Below are 15,991 nucleotides of genomic sequence, written 5' to 3' on the forward strand. Positions count from 1 at the left end.
TCACCCTTCATTGATTTCTGGAAGCTGAGAGGTCACTTTCAGTTGGGGCTCTCTTCGTCTCTGGAGTGAGAAAAGCAGTCAGTGTTCTTTGTGGTACACAGGCGTCTCACTGTTGTGGCCTCTCCCATTGCGGAGCACAGGCTCCAGACGCGCAGGCTCAGTGGCCATGGCTCACGGGCCCAGCCGCTCCACGGCATGTGGGATCCTCCCGGACCGGGGCACGAACCCGCGTCCCCTGCATCGGCAGGCGGACTCAACCATTGCGCCACCAGGGAAGCCCACAGTCAGTGTTCATAGGGATTTGCGACCTGGTTGGGGAGAGCTGTGAGTTGGGAGGAATTATCTGAAATTTGATACATGCATTCAAAGGTTCAAAGGTTCAAATCTGGCTGTGGGCTCCCTGAGGAAAAGGAAGAAAATTGCTTAGCAAATAAACTCAAACTCAAACAAAACCTTTTGGGGCAAATGAGTTATGGAAGGTGCCTGTGGTTTGCAAATAGATACTTGATTAAAGCCAATGGCTCGATAAAGCCATTTTGGGATGCTAGGAAAATCTCTCCGCCTTTGTGCTCCACCTACCCAGTCTCCTGGTTCTGGGCATACCAATTTCTGCTCAGGACAAAGCAGGTGAGAGTTACAGGGGGGTTAGCTCCCTAAACCACCTGTTAGAGTAATAATTCTGGGCTCCTCCGGGCAAGCGGATCAGGCCGTGCCGCAGGATGACAGACTAATTATCCCAACCATCAGAAGTGTCTTCTGTGTCTCTAATCTACCTTGACAATCCAGTGGTTTGTCACTTCGAGGCCTCTTTAATTGGCTGCGTGATTGACACAAGTGTGGGGGGCTTTTTATTTTAAGAATTGAGGAGAGCCTATGCCTTCAAAATTAGTTCAGTTACATATAATTGCTTTGCTATGATGCCAAAGACCTAGTTTGCGCCCTACGTGGGCTAGAATCTGATTCTTGCAGTCACTCTGACTCTAGGTAACTAGCAAGAATGACAAGAGACACCCAAGTAATTTTCTGTGTTTATTATTTACCTTTCACCAAAGGTCTCCTCAACCCTAGGTTGACCTGACATCCCTTTCAATAGGATTATGAAAAAAGCTGCTATGGTCTGAATGTCTGTGGTCCCTCAGAGTGCGTATGTTTTGGTTGCAAGTGACAGAAATCTAATTAATTTTTTTGTCATTGTTCATATACCTTACAAGTTCAAGAGTTGAGCTGCTTGGAGTCATAGCTGGGTTTGGGTGCTTAAACAGTAAGGACAGGGTTCTGTTACCCTATTTCCAACTCTCAGTTCACCTTCTGAAGAGGTGCTTCTCTTCACGTGGTAGAAAAGATAGCCTCTGGCAGTGCCAGCCTTTCCCGACCCGAAGGGTCCACTCTCCCAGAGAAAAGGCATACCTCACAGGGCTCATATTAGCATAGTATTCGTGGAAGCCTCAGACTGAGCTGGCCTGGGTCACGTGCCCTCCTCTTGGCTCAATCAACAGATGCAGGAGGAGTTCTGTGATTGGCCAAGTGCTAATCAACGGATGCAGGAAGAGTTCTATGATTGGCCAAGTGCTAAGTGCTGGTCATGTGACCAGGAGGAGGAAGAAGGCGCTGTGATTGGCAGTCTCACCAGAACCACTCGAATAGGGGGAGTCCCTTTCCCCAGAGGCAGAGGTGGCCAGCCAGAGTAAGAAAACAAATCGCCTCCACAGACATTAGAAGGGCAACTGTTACAAGTCCGCGCGCCCTGGTAAGTCCTGTGTCTCCACTTTTTCCTCTGAATAGCCTCTTTGTCTGACAATGTAGCCTGTTATGACAATCAGCCTGGAGTTTCAGAAGGGAAGGTTCCGAACGTGCGGAACGCTGGTTCAGTTTCCTCATGTTCAGGACCTGGCGCCGGTAAATGGGAATAGATTGCTCTGCCTCTGGTCATAGAGACCTAACTTATCAGAAGCGATTCTTGCCTCCTCTCAAGGATAGTAAAGGCTGAGAGCTCCTTGGACCGGAGTTGATAAACCCAGGGAGGAAGCAGCAGCCCCACTGGCCGGCTCCTCGTAGACCTGCAAACCCTGCCAGGCCTCCCTTCCCCATTCCCTTGTCTTCCTTGGCAGTTTAGCTGGCCCAGCCTCAGCTAGAATGTCTATTCTAAGACCGTGAAACTTGGCTGTTCTTTCTTTTCTGGCCTTTTGTAAGCTTCGAAGAGAACCTTTCCTCGTTTGGATTTTCTCCCCTTTCTTGCCTGGGTATTTCATGAGTTTTCAGGCATCAGTCCTTATATGATCATTGCTTGCTGCAGTTCTAAAAACTTTAAAGAACATTTGGTTATTGGTCATTTAAGGCTTCTTCTATGTGTTTTACAGAATCACTTGGAACTTACCTGGTCCATTTCCCCATTTGAGACTGAAATCTCTGCTACTGCATGAAGAGGTCATGGTGAGCTCAGCTTAAATACCTCAAGAGATGGGGCACTGACTCTAGTTTGCTGACTCCATTGCTAACCAGCTCCATTAGTTATAATGTTCTTTTTTATTTGGAGGACAAATCTCATTTTGGCTTAGATCCGGCACACATAATTTGTCTCATCTTCTTCTGTATCCATTTAAATATTAAAAGAGTGCTTTTATGCTCTCTTTCCTATCTCTTCGCTAATATTTATTGAACACTTACTTTGTCTAGTGCTGTACTAACTGCTTGACACATACATGTTCACTTAATCCTAGCAACAACCTATGACGTAGGCAGGCATTATTATGCCCATTTTATAAGTGAGGAAACCGAGGCACATGGGTTCACCAGGCTGACGTGTCAGACTGATATGATGCCAGAGCTCACACTTATAATCCCATATGCTCCTCAATTTTTTTACAACAAAATAAACCATATAAATTCAATGTACTAAGCAATCTGATACCATTCAAAATGGCCTTTTAAATCTCCAGAAGGGCTCAAGGAAGGGGGCAAGCTTTCTTTACAAGCAGTGGAGAGGCCGTGTGGAGACCCAGCCCAGTGGCAAGAAGGAGGGAAAAGCCAAATTGGAGCCCACCCTGGTACCTGGGTATCCACCACTGAGGACGAAGGTGAATTGTTGCAGAAGGCGTCATGGAGCAATGGTCCCAATCAGAGGCTCAGGAGACCTGAATTTCATTCCGTGCCACACCAAAGAATATATAACTTAACGTATCCCCATCTCAGTTTGACCAACTGAAAAATGGGGGTACCCTTTAACTCCACCCACTTTCCAGAAAAGTTATAAGAAACTGATCAGCTCATAAAATATGGGTTTTGAAGCCGTTGAAAAAAGGATGGTAATAGAAAAATCCAGCTTTACTTTTAGGTAATCAGCCCACATGGGCCAGTGTCTGACGGCAACATAGATTTCTTCTGAGACCCGCAAAGAGTCAGCCAGAAGCCTGTGCTGTGATGGGTACGTTCTAGGATACAAACTGTAAGCTACTCACCTCCCATGAGGAGTGACGGGGATGGGCTGAAAGGAAGGATATCTTTTCTAGTGAAAACACCCTCTTCTCTCCACATTTGTGTAAATAAATGTGTCTTGCTCTTATTGGCTTCTTTGAGGATTCTCTGAGTGTCAATTTGAGGACAGTTTGTGACTTAATCTATGTGGCGGGAACAGTTAATGTCTAGGCTCATTAGTGTATTTGTTCTCTCTTCTCCCACTGGGCAAATTTAGCTTGCCTCGCCTAACCACTCAGCATAGTGTATATTCAGGTTAATCTTTCCCAAGCCTTCCTTTCATCCTGCTGTCTCGTGGTTTTCTACCTGCAGAATAAAGTATAACCTCCTCAACTCTTCAGCATTCATAATCTCTTCCCATCCTGCCCCACTCATATCATCTCCCACTTCATTCCCATAGGAACTTTTTATTTCAGGGAATCTTGTCTTCTGAACTATTCACATAGTTGTGCATCCGTCACCACAGTCCATTTTAGAACATTCTCCGTTACCCCCAAAAGAAACCCTACAGACCTCTTATCCACCCCCAACCCCCTGCCATCACAGATCCCTCCATTCCCTCCAGTCCTCAGCAACCACTAATCTACTTTGTGTCTCTATAGATTTGCCTATTCTGGACATTCACATAGATGGAATCATACAACATGAGGTCCTTTGTGACTGGTTTCTTCCACTTAGCATGCGCTTTTCAAAGTTCTTCCATGTTGTGGCGTATATCAGTACTTCATTCATTTTCATCGTCCAATAATATTCTGTTGTATGGAGGCCACACTGGTTTATTCATTTATCAGTTGATGGGCATTTGGCCTGTTTCCACTTTGTGGGTATTATGAATAATGTGGCTTTGAACATTCATGCACAATTTTTTGTGCGGACATGTTTTCATTTCTCTTGGGTATAAACCTAGGAGTGGAATTGCTGGGTCATGTGGTAACTCTATGCTTAATCTTTAGAGGAACTGCCAGACTGTTTGCTAAAGGAGCTGCATGGTTTTACATTCCTGCCAACAGTGTATGAGGGTTCTAATTTCCTCCACATCCTTGCCAACACTAGTTATTATCTGTCCTTTTTATTATAGCCATCCTGGTAGATGTGAAGTAGTATTTCATTGTGGTTTTGATTTGCAATTCCCTGATAACGAATGAACATCTTAGTTTATTGGTCATCTGTTTATCTTCTCTGGAGAAATGTCTGTTTGGATCCTTTGCCCATTTTTAAACTGGGTTATTTGTCTTTTTATTGTTGAGTTGCAAATGTTCTTTACATATTCCAGATAGAAGTCTATTATCACATATATGATTTTCAAATATTTTCTCCCATTTTGTGAGTTTTCACCTTGATAGTTGTCCTTTGAAACACAAAAGCTTTTAATTTTGATGAAGTCCAGTCAATCTGTTTTTTCCTTTTGTTTCTTGTGCTTTTGATGTTATACCTAAGAAGCCATTGTCTAATCCAAGGTCACAAATATTTATGCGTTGTTTTCATTTAACAGTTTTTCAGTTTTAGCTCTTACATTTAGGTCTATTATCCTTCTTTTTAAAATTTATTTATTTATTTTTGGCTACATTGGGTCTTCGTTGCTGTGTGTGGGCTTTCTCTAGTTGTGGCAAGCAGGGGCTACTCTTCATTGCGGTGTGCAGGCTTCTTGTTGCGGTGGCTTCTCTTGTTGTGGAGCATGGGCTCTAGGTGTGTGGGCTTCAGTAGTTGTAGTGTGTGGGCTCAGTAGTTGTGGCTCGCGAGCTCTAGAGCGCAAGGCTCAGTAGTTGTGGCGCACAGGCTTAGTTGCTCTGCGGCATGTGGTATCTTCCCAGACCAGGGCTCGAACCCGTGTCCCCTGCATTGGCAGGCAGATTCTTAACCACTGTGCCACCAGGGAAGTCCCTATTATCCTTTTTGAGTTCCTTTTTTTTTTTATAAGGTGTGAGGTATGGGTCCACCTTTATCCTTTTGCATGTAGATACCCAGTTGCCCCATCACCACATCGTTTTAAAAGATTATTCTGTTAAAATGTTACTCTTCATTATCTTGGTACTCTTGTCAAGCAACTAGCCATTTCTGCCGTAGTATACCTCTTAGCTATTCTCTCCTCCGTATTGTGGTACCACCCAGACATGATGGCCTTGCTTACCTATATAGGGCCTTGAAAGGGGCTACTGAGCTTTGGCTTCCAGGTGGAAGTGCGATTCTGATGATGTGGCAAGGAGCCCTCCTCCCCAGTCCCCCCACCCCCTGAGCCAAGGAGAGCAATGTCACTGCACAACATCATACAACTCAGAGATGGGACCAGCCCATGAGGTGAAGGCTTCTGTACTTTTGGAGAGTGGAGAATACCTCCATGGAGAAGCATGTGATTGGGGAGATCTCTGGCTAAAGATTAAACTTCCAAATCTGAGCAGAGTCGAAATTGGATATATGCTGTATAGACTGGATTACGGGTGAGCAAAGATCTCTTTTCTGTCCCACTCACTGTGTGTGAGTTATGTATCTCCACCCAGTTGACATTGGACTTGGGTCTGTGACTTGTTTGATGCATGGGTTGTTAGATATAACGTGAGCAGAGTCCTTAAATATGTTTGTGTTATTGTGTGTCTGCTGTCTGCCCTGAGAAAATGTGCCCTGGTTAGCCACTCATCCAAAGACGTTGGGAAATTATTGTGATCCCCTCTCCCAGTGTTTTGTATTTTCAATTTGCTCTTAGTGTGAAGGCTCATTTGGAAGCGAGGAGAACTGGTTCTATCTTGTGTTCTCACACCAACCAGCTGCGTGATCTCACCATCACATGTCTCTGGATCTTAGTGGGTTTGACTAAATGGCAGCAGATTTGAAACCAGACCGGAGCAAAGCTCGACAATCCCTGGCAAGCGCAGCAGAGCTGCAAAGCAGTAAATTAAGAAAATGAACACGAGGGGTAGTAAGCAACTGAGTTTGGGGATGCTTTGTTACACAGCACATCTGCAGAAATAAATGACTGATATTCATGCAGAGGTGGAATGCAGAGGCCTCTGCATGGGATACCACAGGTTCCCATGCCTTGATACATGTTGGAGGATTTCCACCTGATAAAAGAATTTTTATCTTGGCAATGGACCATTGTAGCCATTGTAGGAAAAACAAAGGATCACCCAGTGGACAGCACAGACCAGAGCCCTGAAAAATCTGGGCAAATCCAGACCCCACTGTGCTCTAGAGCACTGGACAGCTAGATGGAGGGCTAGGTGTCAAGCATTAGAGCTTAGTTCCAACTCATCAAACACTTGCTGAGCACCTGCTACCTGCAAGACACAGTGTGGACATTTAAAGGTCTTTGTCTTGTCACTGCTCCTCCAAAACACCATGTGTATTCCTGCCTTAGGACCTTTGCTGTTACTACTGTCTCTGCCTGGAATGATCTTTGCTGGGATCGCCACATGGTTGCCTTGTCATCATTCAAGTCTCAGCTTGAATTTGACCGTCACAGAGAGGCTGTTCTGATCACCAGCTAAAGTAGCCACCGCTTGCCCTGATTCATTTACTAGCGCATCGTCCCGGTTTATCTTCATGGCACTTACCACCACCTGGCATGTTGTATGTTTGTTTGTTTGTAGTCTTTCTTCTCCCACTAAAATGTAAGCTCCACAAGAATGGGATATTATCTGTCTTATTCACTATTGTATCCCCAGCTCCTAAAACAGTGCTTTTGTACATTGTAGGCACTCAGTAAATATTCTTTGAATAAATGAGTAAGGTGCTTACACAGGGCGAGAAGGGAAGGGTGAAGAGAAAAAAAAGGTGTGTATCCAGGCCCAAAATTACTGTAGTAAAGGTATGTAATGTCACTTCCTGGAAAGAGTTCAGGTTCTTGAGTCATACTCACTCTACCATTAACTACCCTATAAACTTGGGCAAGTTTTTGTATTAGCTAACATACCATTTTAGCTGATATAACAAAAGGCCACAATAGCAACAACTTAAACAATACAGTCATTTCTTTCTCTCACTTAAAAGTCCGAAGAGGTAATCTGGGGCTGGTGTGGTGACTCTGCAATCATCAGGGACCCAGGCTCCTTCTATCTTATTGCTCTGCCATCCTTAAATGGGGCTTCCAACTTGTGGCCCCAAAAAAGTACTTGGCTCCTCTCATGTCTACATTCAGGCCAACAGAGAGGAGGGATGAGGGGAGAGGAAGACCAGCCCCTCCCTATAAGGGCTGGGCTCAAAAGTTTCACTCATCACCACCATTCACATCCTGTTGGGTAGAACTTAGTCATATAGCCACATTTGACAGCAAAGCAGTCTGGGAAATTAATTTTTAGCTGGAGAGTAATGTTCCCAGCTAAGAAATTCTATCATTGTAGAAGGAAAAATGCATAAATAGCAGTCTCTGCCCCATTCTTTACCACCACTCCACTCCCAGCCCTCTGCCCTATCCCGTTCCCTCATTTGTAAAACATGTGCCTCACTGTGTTACAATGAAATGAGATGAGTTATTTGGAAGTATCTTGTAAGCTCTGAAGTTCTATCCAAACATACAAGTTACTGGTTGCAAAAGAGTAAAAAACACAAAGGGCGCTGCAATCATAGAACAAGGGGCGATTCATTCTAGCTGAAATGATAGAGGAGTTTATGGAGCAGGTAGCTTTTAAGTTGGGCATTGAAATATTGATCAGTATTTTTAAGGAAGGAAACAAAGGAGGTTGGGGGTGGTATGGAAAGCATCCTAGGTGATAGGAAAAGTAAGATCAAAGGTAGTAAGGTGAGAATTTACATGCCTGTTTGAGATGCTACGTGGGGTACGGTTTGGGGAGTACAGGGGCAAAGGAAGGAAGTTGGACCAGAGCAGGCAGAACCCTGATGCCATGATCAGGTGTTGGAGAGCTTTGGATGGGAAGTGGGAAGCCCATGTCAGCCTCTGAGTAGGGGTAGGATGTGATTTTTCTCCACAGCAGCGCCTGTCCCTGGAGGAAGATGGCCTTGGAGATGGGGAGGCCACTTAGGAGGCTGTTATGAGAGTCCCGATGAGATGGGCAAGGGCCTGAACTAGAGCTGTGAGAATGGAAGGATAGGGATGGATTTGGGAACCATCTCACAGGTAGAATCACCAAACTCGGCAGCAGATCGGATGGAGTGAAGAGTAAGTACTGACCAGGGTTTTACCAGGTATCATTGACCAGGAGGGAGACCCCAGAAAGAGGCGCAAATTCAGGAGGAAGAAAGTAAATTCAGAGTGTCCATTGTGACTCAGAGCACCTCCCAGCAATGGCAAATTTAAGGTGTTTTCATAAAATTGAAGGCAAAGAACTAAAGAAATTACCAAAATGATAAAGACGCTTAATCAACAGTACTGTTGCCTCTTACAGTATGATCTAACGTCTAACAGTTCAGACAGCGCAATTAAAATTCAGTCTTGGGGAATAACTTCTTTCCCTTTCTGGAGCCTGAGCTTTTGTAATTCACTCTTTACACACAAGCAAGGCTGGGCTGTGTCCTTACTTGATACGTGAAGGGCATTTCCAGAAGCCCTGCAGGGTTAGGTGTGCATCTCACCAGAGTCTGGGGAAATATTTGGCCATTTCTTTTCTTTTCCTCCCAAACATCCTCCTTTGGTCTGAAGATATCCAGATCTTAGTCTTCAGTCCAGTTGTGAAAAAACCTTTCCAATTTTTGTGTTCATAGTGTCAGGAAGAGGTTAAAAATATCTTCATGAGCTGCATCGGAGATCAAAAATGAAAACTGGACAGTAGATGGTGAGTGAGTTTTTTCCCTTTCAAAATTTTCCATCATTGCATAAAATTGGTTATGCAAAAAGCATAAACTTTTTTTTAAAATTTATTTTTGGCTGTGTTGGGTCTTCGTTTCTGTGCGTGGGCTTTCTCTAGTTGTGGCGAGCGGGGGCCACCCTTCATCGCAGTGCGCGGGCCTCTCACTGTCGCGGCCTCTCTTGTTGTGGAGCACAGGCTCCAGACGTGCAGGCTCAGTAGTTGTGGCTCACGGGCCTAGTTGCTCCGTGGCATGTGGGATCCTCCCAGACCAGTCTCCCCGCATTGGCAGGCAGACTCTCGACCACTGCACCACCGGGGAAGCCCGTAAACTGTTTTTATTTAAAGAACGCCTTGAGAGTTCTCAAGGACAGTGGAAGGTCCCAGATGGAGGTGGAGCCTGGAGACTTTTTCTCAGCCATGCATGGTCATTGGCTGCACCGTTTCACCCTGTAGAACTTGCAGTGACTGTCACTTGGTTCTGAGGAATTCATCTCATCATGTCGTAGATTTGACCTTGAACATCCTGAGCTGGGAGGCAGAGTTTATCAACCACTCTTGCTATTATTATGATTATTTTCCCATACATTTGGAGACCCATGTGGTCCAGGCTAAGAACAGTGTTACATTCATAATCCAACAAACAGGAGTACATGGTACAGCCCAGTCATAATCTGTAATAATACTGGGTAAACGTCTCTCTTCATACCCCCAATACTCCCATGTGGTTTTTCTACCTCTCTCTCCCCACCTCCTTAATATGAAATTAGCATGGCCTCTCTGAACATGTAACAATACTTCCTTTTTACGAAGGTAATGAGCAAATTCATGGTTATGAGGCAAATAAAGGAGAAGAAACTTGGGAACAATCACACTTTAATACTTTTTCCCACAGCTCAATTATATATTGTAATTCATTATTTATATTATTAATTAAATTGTATAATAATAGCCAACATTTCTGTAGTGCTTTGCCATTTCCAAAGTGCTTTTATATCCATAACCCCTCTAGTGCTCACAACAAGGAAAGCGTGATCGGTATCACCGTCGTTTCACAGATGAGGAAACGGGAGAGGCTGAACAAATTTCCCCAAGTCACAGAGCCAGGAAAGAGAATCTGGATTCCAGTCCAGGTTCTGTGGCTCCGAGGGCCTCAATAACACAGCTGAGGATCTCCTTGTCCCCACACTGGACCTGGCTTCAGGTCCTCTGCTTCTTGGGGACCTGGGAGTTCTGTCAGTGGGTCTGCAGCGAGCCTGTCACCGGGCTGCAAGGCTGGGACTACGCTTGTTCGAGTCCAGGGTCCTTACACCTTACACTGTTGGCCCCTCACTTGTCTCACCCTAGTGCGACCCCCGCTGGGCTTATCCAGGAAGAAGGAAAATAAACCCAGCCCCTGCACCCTCCTTCCACAACAAGCGCAATTTGCCTCTTACAGCAGAGGGAGAGGAGAGCAGTGCCTCGTCCACCTTCACGGACAGGAGGCATCCGTTGGCCGTCATGGGCTTCCGCAGCTTCAGGAAGCTGGGGAGGGGGAAGCAGGGATGGCTGACTTCACCGAACATATAATAGGTGTTTGTGGGGCCATTTAAAGTATTTAACAAGCTGTGGGAGCCCACTGGTGGCTGTGCTGCTTTGGTCTCTGTACTTTGCCGAAGGGGAATGTTTCCTGTTCCTAATCTCTCTGGTGCAAGAGACAGATGTCAGGCTTAGTGTTCAAAAAGTGAGTCAGACAGACTGGTTACCGCTAATGTTTTTAAAAGAAAATCACATTCCCTCTCTTTTTTGGCAAATGAGTGAAGGGTGACAAGATGACCCAGGCCACTGGGCCTCAACCACTCTCTCTGTTTCATGGTAGAGAAGGTAGAGAAATACCACCTTGGCCAGAGCAGGGTCCCCAGCATAGGGATGTCTTTGACCTTTAGGGTAAGAAGTGAGTTTCAAGCTTTTAATCCCAAGGGGTGAGGGCTGTGCCCCAGACCAGGTTACAGACCTACTATCTACAGATATACCTCACGTGAAGGTATGTTCGTACGAATGTGTTCAAAATAAGGTACCATATTGTACCAAATCAACCTCAGCCTGGGTTCTAGGCTGCTTCTGCCACGATTGAGTAGTCTGCAGCAAGTCTCTGGGCCTCTGTTATCTCGGTTAATAAAATGAGAGCCTTGGTTGGGAGTGGGGCTGGTCAATAGGCGTTGTCAGTAGCCTTGGAATTCTTTCAGCTGCACTGCTCCAGGCAGCCATGATTAGTCAGTTAGAGCTACGTGTGAATCGACAGCAGTGGTGTGCTGGTAAATGCCTAACAACTGGCTCTCTGTGGAAAAAAAGCCCTGGTTTGTCATGCTTGCCAATTTCTATGGTGTAAACACTCCACTGTGGCTGATTTCAAGTTTCCATGCAAAGTCACTGAACACACTGTTGGGAAGAGATGTACGTCATGATGTACATCCCCAGCACCCGCAGTTGATCTCCAAAGAGCTGTTTGTTTCCCATAGTCTATGATTCTGAATCAAACCTCTCGGAAAGTTGCATTTCCTAAAGTCACTGCTGTTTGAGTTCCCCCCAAAGCAGATAAGTGTCAGGACTTTGTTGGGAAAGTGAGAGTTCAGGGCACAGAAGTGAAGGCTTGTAGAATGGGGAGCAGGGAGGAGGAAAAGGCAAAGCAAGGATGCACCCAGCAGGAGGGCCGCCCCACCCATCGCACTGCCTGAAGAGTCATGTGAAGTACGTCTGGCTGGAGGAAGAAAAGAGGACGCCTGTATCCATTTCGCCTGCCCCCATAGGTCAAGGTTTGTGCCATGGGCATTAACTCTCTGCCTCCAGGCTGTGCTTTCAAGGGCTCCAAGTGCCAATGGAGAAGCCAGAGGGGAGGAGGTGGGAGGCACAGGCTTAATGAGAGGTTGTTAGGTGTCCCCTGTGTGAAGCTGGCTGGAGAAGAACCAGTCATCCCAGGGGTGGTGGGTATAAAAGATCAGTGAACATGAGGGATCTGAGGTAGTGTCTAAAGTGTCTGAGACACCCCCACGGGAGGAGATGCAGTGGCTCAGTTACTTCGTCTTGTCCCTGGTCCTCTGACCCTCATGAAGATGCTTCCTCTTTATAGTGTGGATTCCAGTGCTGGCTCTGCTACTAACCACCTCTGTGACCTTGGGTGAATCACTTAATCTTGCTGCGCTTCAATTTTCTCATCTGTAAGTTTGACATAAAAATAACACCTAACTTAACAGACTGTTGGGAGGATTAAATGAGGTACCACCAGCAGAGTGCTTAACAGAGTTCCTGACATATAGTACGTACTCAATTAAAGTTAGCTCTTATTAGAGTGTTTCACAATTTTTTAGGAAATTTGCTGTAAGTACCTGTGACAGATTGTATTTCCCAAAAATGGCCACAGTAGTATGTCTGCTCCCCACCCCCATGCTTTTCACACCACGCCAGCCTGCCCACTGAGAGGTGGAGTCTATGTCCCTCCCCTTGAACCTGGGTGGGGACTTGTGACTATTCCGGTCAATGGGCTGTGGCAGGAATGATGCTGTATGATTTCTGGGCTAGGTCATAAAAATGTTACCAAACTCAGGTTCGGCTGTTTGCCCCTTGAAAGTCAGTACTCTAGAAGACAAGTGTTGGTTGGAAAGGAAAGGTTGCTTTATTCAGGAGACTGGCAACCTGGGGAGAAGGCAGACTTGTGCCCAAGAACCAACTCAGAAGATTCTGCTCCACCATGAAAGTTTTTAAAGGGAAAGAGGGGAAGTTAATCACAGTTAATCATTTGGGGAAGGGGGTCAGAGTCTTCCTTATCTTCCACTGTGTGCAGACTTTCTTCTGAGTGGTTGGAGGTGAGATAAAAAAGGGTGGTGTTCCACGATTCTTATGCTCAGCCTGAAGTTACCATCTTCCATGTGGGTGGGGGCCTTAGTTCCTGCAGAAGAACTCAAAGATAAATTGTTATATATATATTCCTTGAGGAGGAACCAGGACCCTGCCCCAAGGCTGCACTATTGTTTCTTGACTGCTCCTCCTTTGTTTCTGCATTCCCTCCCTTTTCTGATTAGCAACTGTTTGAATCTGTTCTTTGAAACTCAGAGGGAAGGTCAGGGAGGCTGAATGAAGCCTATTTCCTACAAACAAGAAACAGGGGACACTAAAAGATTTACACCCAGGAGGGCTACAAGGGTTTGCTCTATGTCAAAAAGAATACAACTTGGATCGTGCATTAATCTCTTTCTTGTTCTCTGCCTCTGTCTCTGTCTCTCTCTCCTCAGGATATTTGTCCTGGCAGGCCAGCTACCATGTTGCGAGGAAGTCCAAGCCACTTGGATAAGCCATAGGTAAGTGTTCTAGCCAATTGCCCGCGCTAAGGTCTCCACCAACAGCCAGCATCAACCTCCAGCCACGTGAGTAAACAACCCTTCAGACGATTCCTGCTACCATCTTTGGAGTTTTCCAGCTGAGGTGCCAGATATCACAAATTAGGAACAAGCTATCCCATTGTGCCCCGCCCAACTTTCAGACACCAACCCCCTCCACAAGAGATAATAAATATTATTGTTTTAAGCCATTCATTTCTGGAGTAGTTTCTCAGCAACAGATAGCTACTAACCCATCATACTTGCATATACAAGTCCGTTTTTAGCCTTTGATTTCCAAATTGAAGAGTCCTCGCTTGTGAAATCTGCCTTCAACCAGGTTAGTACCCCCTTGGAATTCTTGTATCATGTGTTTTGACTTGTGGGGCAAGACTAGTTCTAGCGTAGCCCTTGAGGACCATGGGAACACCCCCCATGTTTGTGGTAAGGCATGGAGTGGGGAGATCTTGGAAAGGAGAAAAAAAAGAAATGAAGGAGGAGGAGAAGAAAGGCATTAGAAAGAGATAAGGAGGAGGCAGGTAATGGAGGAGAGGATATACGGCTGAAGAGGCTGATGGTCCACACCAGGTGACCTCAACAAGATGGCCCAATCCTGTTGACTCACTTCCAGGGAGGCCCTGGATGACCCTTTCTCTGCAGGAATCTGATGAGTCACGCACACAACCAGATAGGGCGTGGGAGGGTGTCTGCCTTCCTACTTCATGGCAGGAGACACCAACTGGATATTGTCAAGTGTAACTTTGATTGAACCACCACTTCCTGTCAGGTTCTGTGCTAGACTCTGGGAATATGAGATACTCCAAGTCCCTGCCCTCAAGGAGTCAAAGACCACTTGAGAAACAGAGTTTAAAACAGTTCAGTCACCCGGTATGTTTTCCAAGGGAGGCCTCAGCTAAAATTTGGGAAGAAGTTCTGAAATAGTTAAGTGTGTGAGTGGGGCAGTGGTTGGGTGCGGAAGCAGAGGACGAGAGGGAGGAGGGAGCTGACTGCATGGATTTAATTAAAACAAAAACACCGCCATTGATTTTGAAAGCACTTGGCTGGTGTTCATTAACCATCTGGGACTGATTTGATGGTTGACTCTAGAGACTTTGGTAAATAAAATGAAAATAAATATTTCCAAATTGAGTGTACTTTGAGTCTGATGATTGGACTTCGGTTAGAATACTTTTGAAGAGGCTGAAACCAACTCAAACTGGCTTAAGTAATAAAGGGAATTTATTGGCAGATGTAACTGAGGAGTCCGGGTTTGGGTTCAGACACAGATAGATTTCAGGCTGAGACACATTCATTGCGACTCAGTTTCCTCCATCTCTAGACTCCGCCTTCCACCATATTGGTTTCACCTTCATGTTTCCCAAGAAGGTGCTAGCTTCTCCAAGCTCTCCCCTCATTGTGGCAAGGTGGCTGCATGGCTCCAGCCCCTCATCCTCTCAGAGCCACTCTCCTCTAGCCCAGCATGCCTTGCAGATGTCTCTGGTTAGGCCATGTGCCCAACTCTGAAACTTTCACTGCAGCTGTGGTAGGATATAGGCTCAGGCCTATATCATGTGCCTACCCATGGAGCTGGGGTAGTGGAAATGGGGAAACTTGACCCAACCCCATGTACTAAGAGGGGAGGTTTGGATTGTCACATAAAAATTGGGGACTTTCATTAGAAAAAAAGGGGAATGAGTGCTGGGGAATAAAATTAAATGGCCCCACAATGGCCCAGAGACAATGAGACAATGGGACGTCTCAGGGGCAGTGGAAGGCAGCTCAGCACAAGAGGGGAGTTAGGCCAACGTGGTTCTGAAGTCAAGGTCAAATTGGCCTCATTACTACAGCAGAGAGTCTTACTGGCCACCATATATATACGTGTATGTGTGTGTGTGTGTGTGTGTGTGTGTGTGTGTTTCCCCTCCCACTGCAGAGTGTGACAGCCATGGAGGTGTGCCATTCTTATCTTCTTTTAAGAAATAACTGCTCCAAACAGCGCAATTAGCTTTGGAGCTAAAACCGTGCTCTCTCAGGGGACCCCCCCCCCCCCCGCCCCTGCAGCTGATGAATGAGCATGGTGGTACTAGAGCTGGCCGTTTCTGCTCAGCGCAAGACTCTTCTAGCAGGCAATCTTTGCTCTGGATCTCCCTGTCAAGTTGGCTGACACTGATCTGCTTTGCAGTCTGAGGCTTGATCCCTGAATCACTCTGTGGAAGGCCTCCCACTGACCAGGAACACCATATTGGACTGTTCAGTCAGCCAAAAAAATGTATTTGGTGGTATCTTTCTGCACTGCAGGCATACTTTCTTATAATTCCTACTCTGGTAAATGCAGATCTTAGAAATGAAAATATTAGAAGTGTTTTTTTGTTTGTTTGATTGTTTTTTAAGAGCTTGGCTGTTGCCTTGGTTTGGACCACTCTAATAGAATACCAT

General features: G+C 45.8%; 1 long non-coding RNA gene across 1 annotated transcript; it reads left to right on the forward strand.

The window, feature by feature from the left end:
- Positions 1-1,626: 1,626 nt before the first annotated feature.
- Positions 1,627-13,902, forward strand: LOC307182079. The gene is made up of 3 exons (XR_013827109.1): positions 1,627-1,747; positions 2,358-2,430; positions 13,472-13,902. It is a non-coding gene; the product is annotated as an uncharacterized lncRNA (long non-coding RNA).
- The last annotated feature ends 2,089 nt before the right edge of the window (positions 13,903-15,991 follow it).

This window comes from Stenella coeruleoalba (assembly GCF_951394435.1).
Source record: "Stenella coeruleoalba genome assembly, chromosome: 2".
Taxonomy (NCBI): domain Eukaryota; kingdom Metazoa; phylum Chordata; class Mammalia; order Artiodactyla; family Delphinidae; genus Stenella; species Stenella coeruleoalba.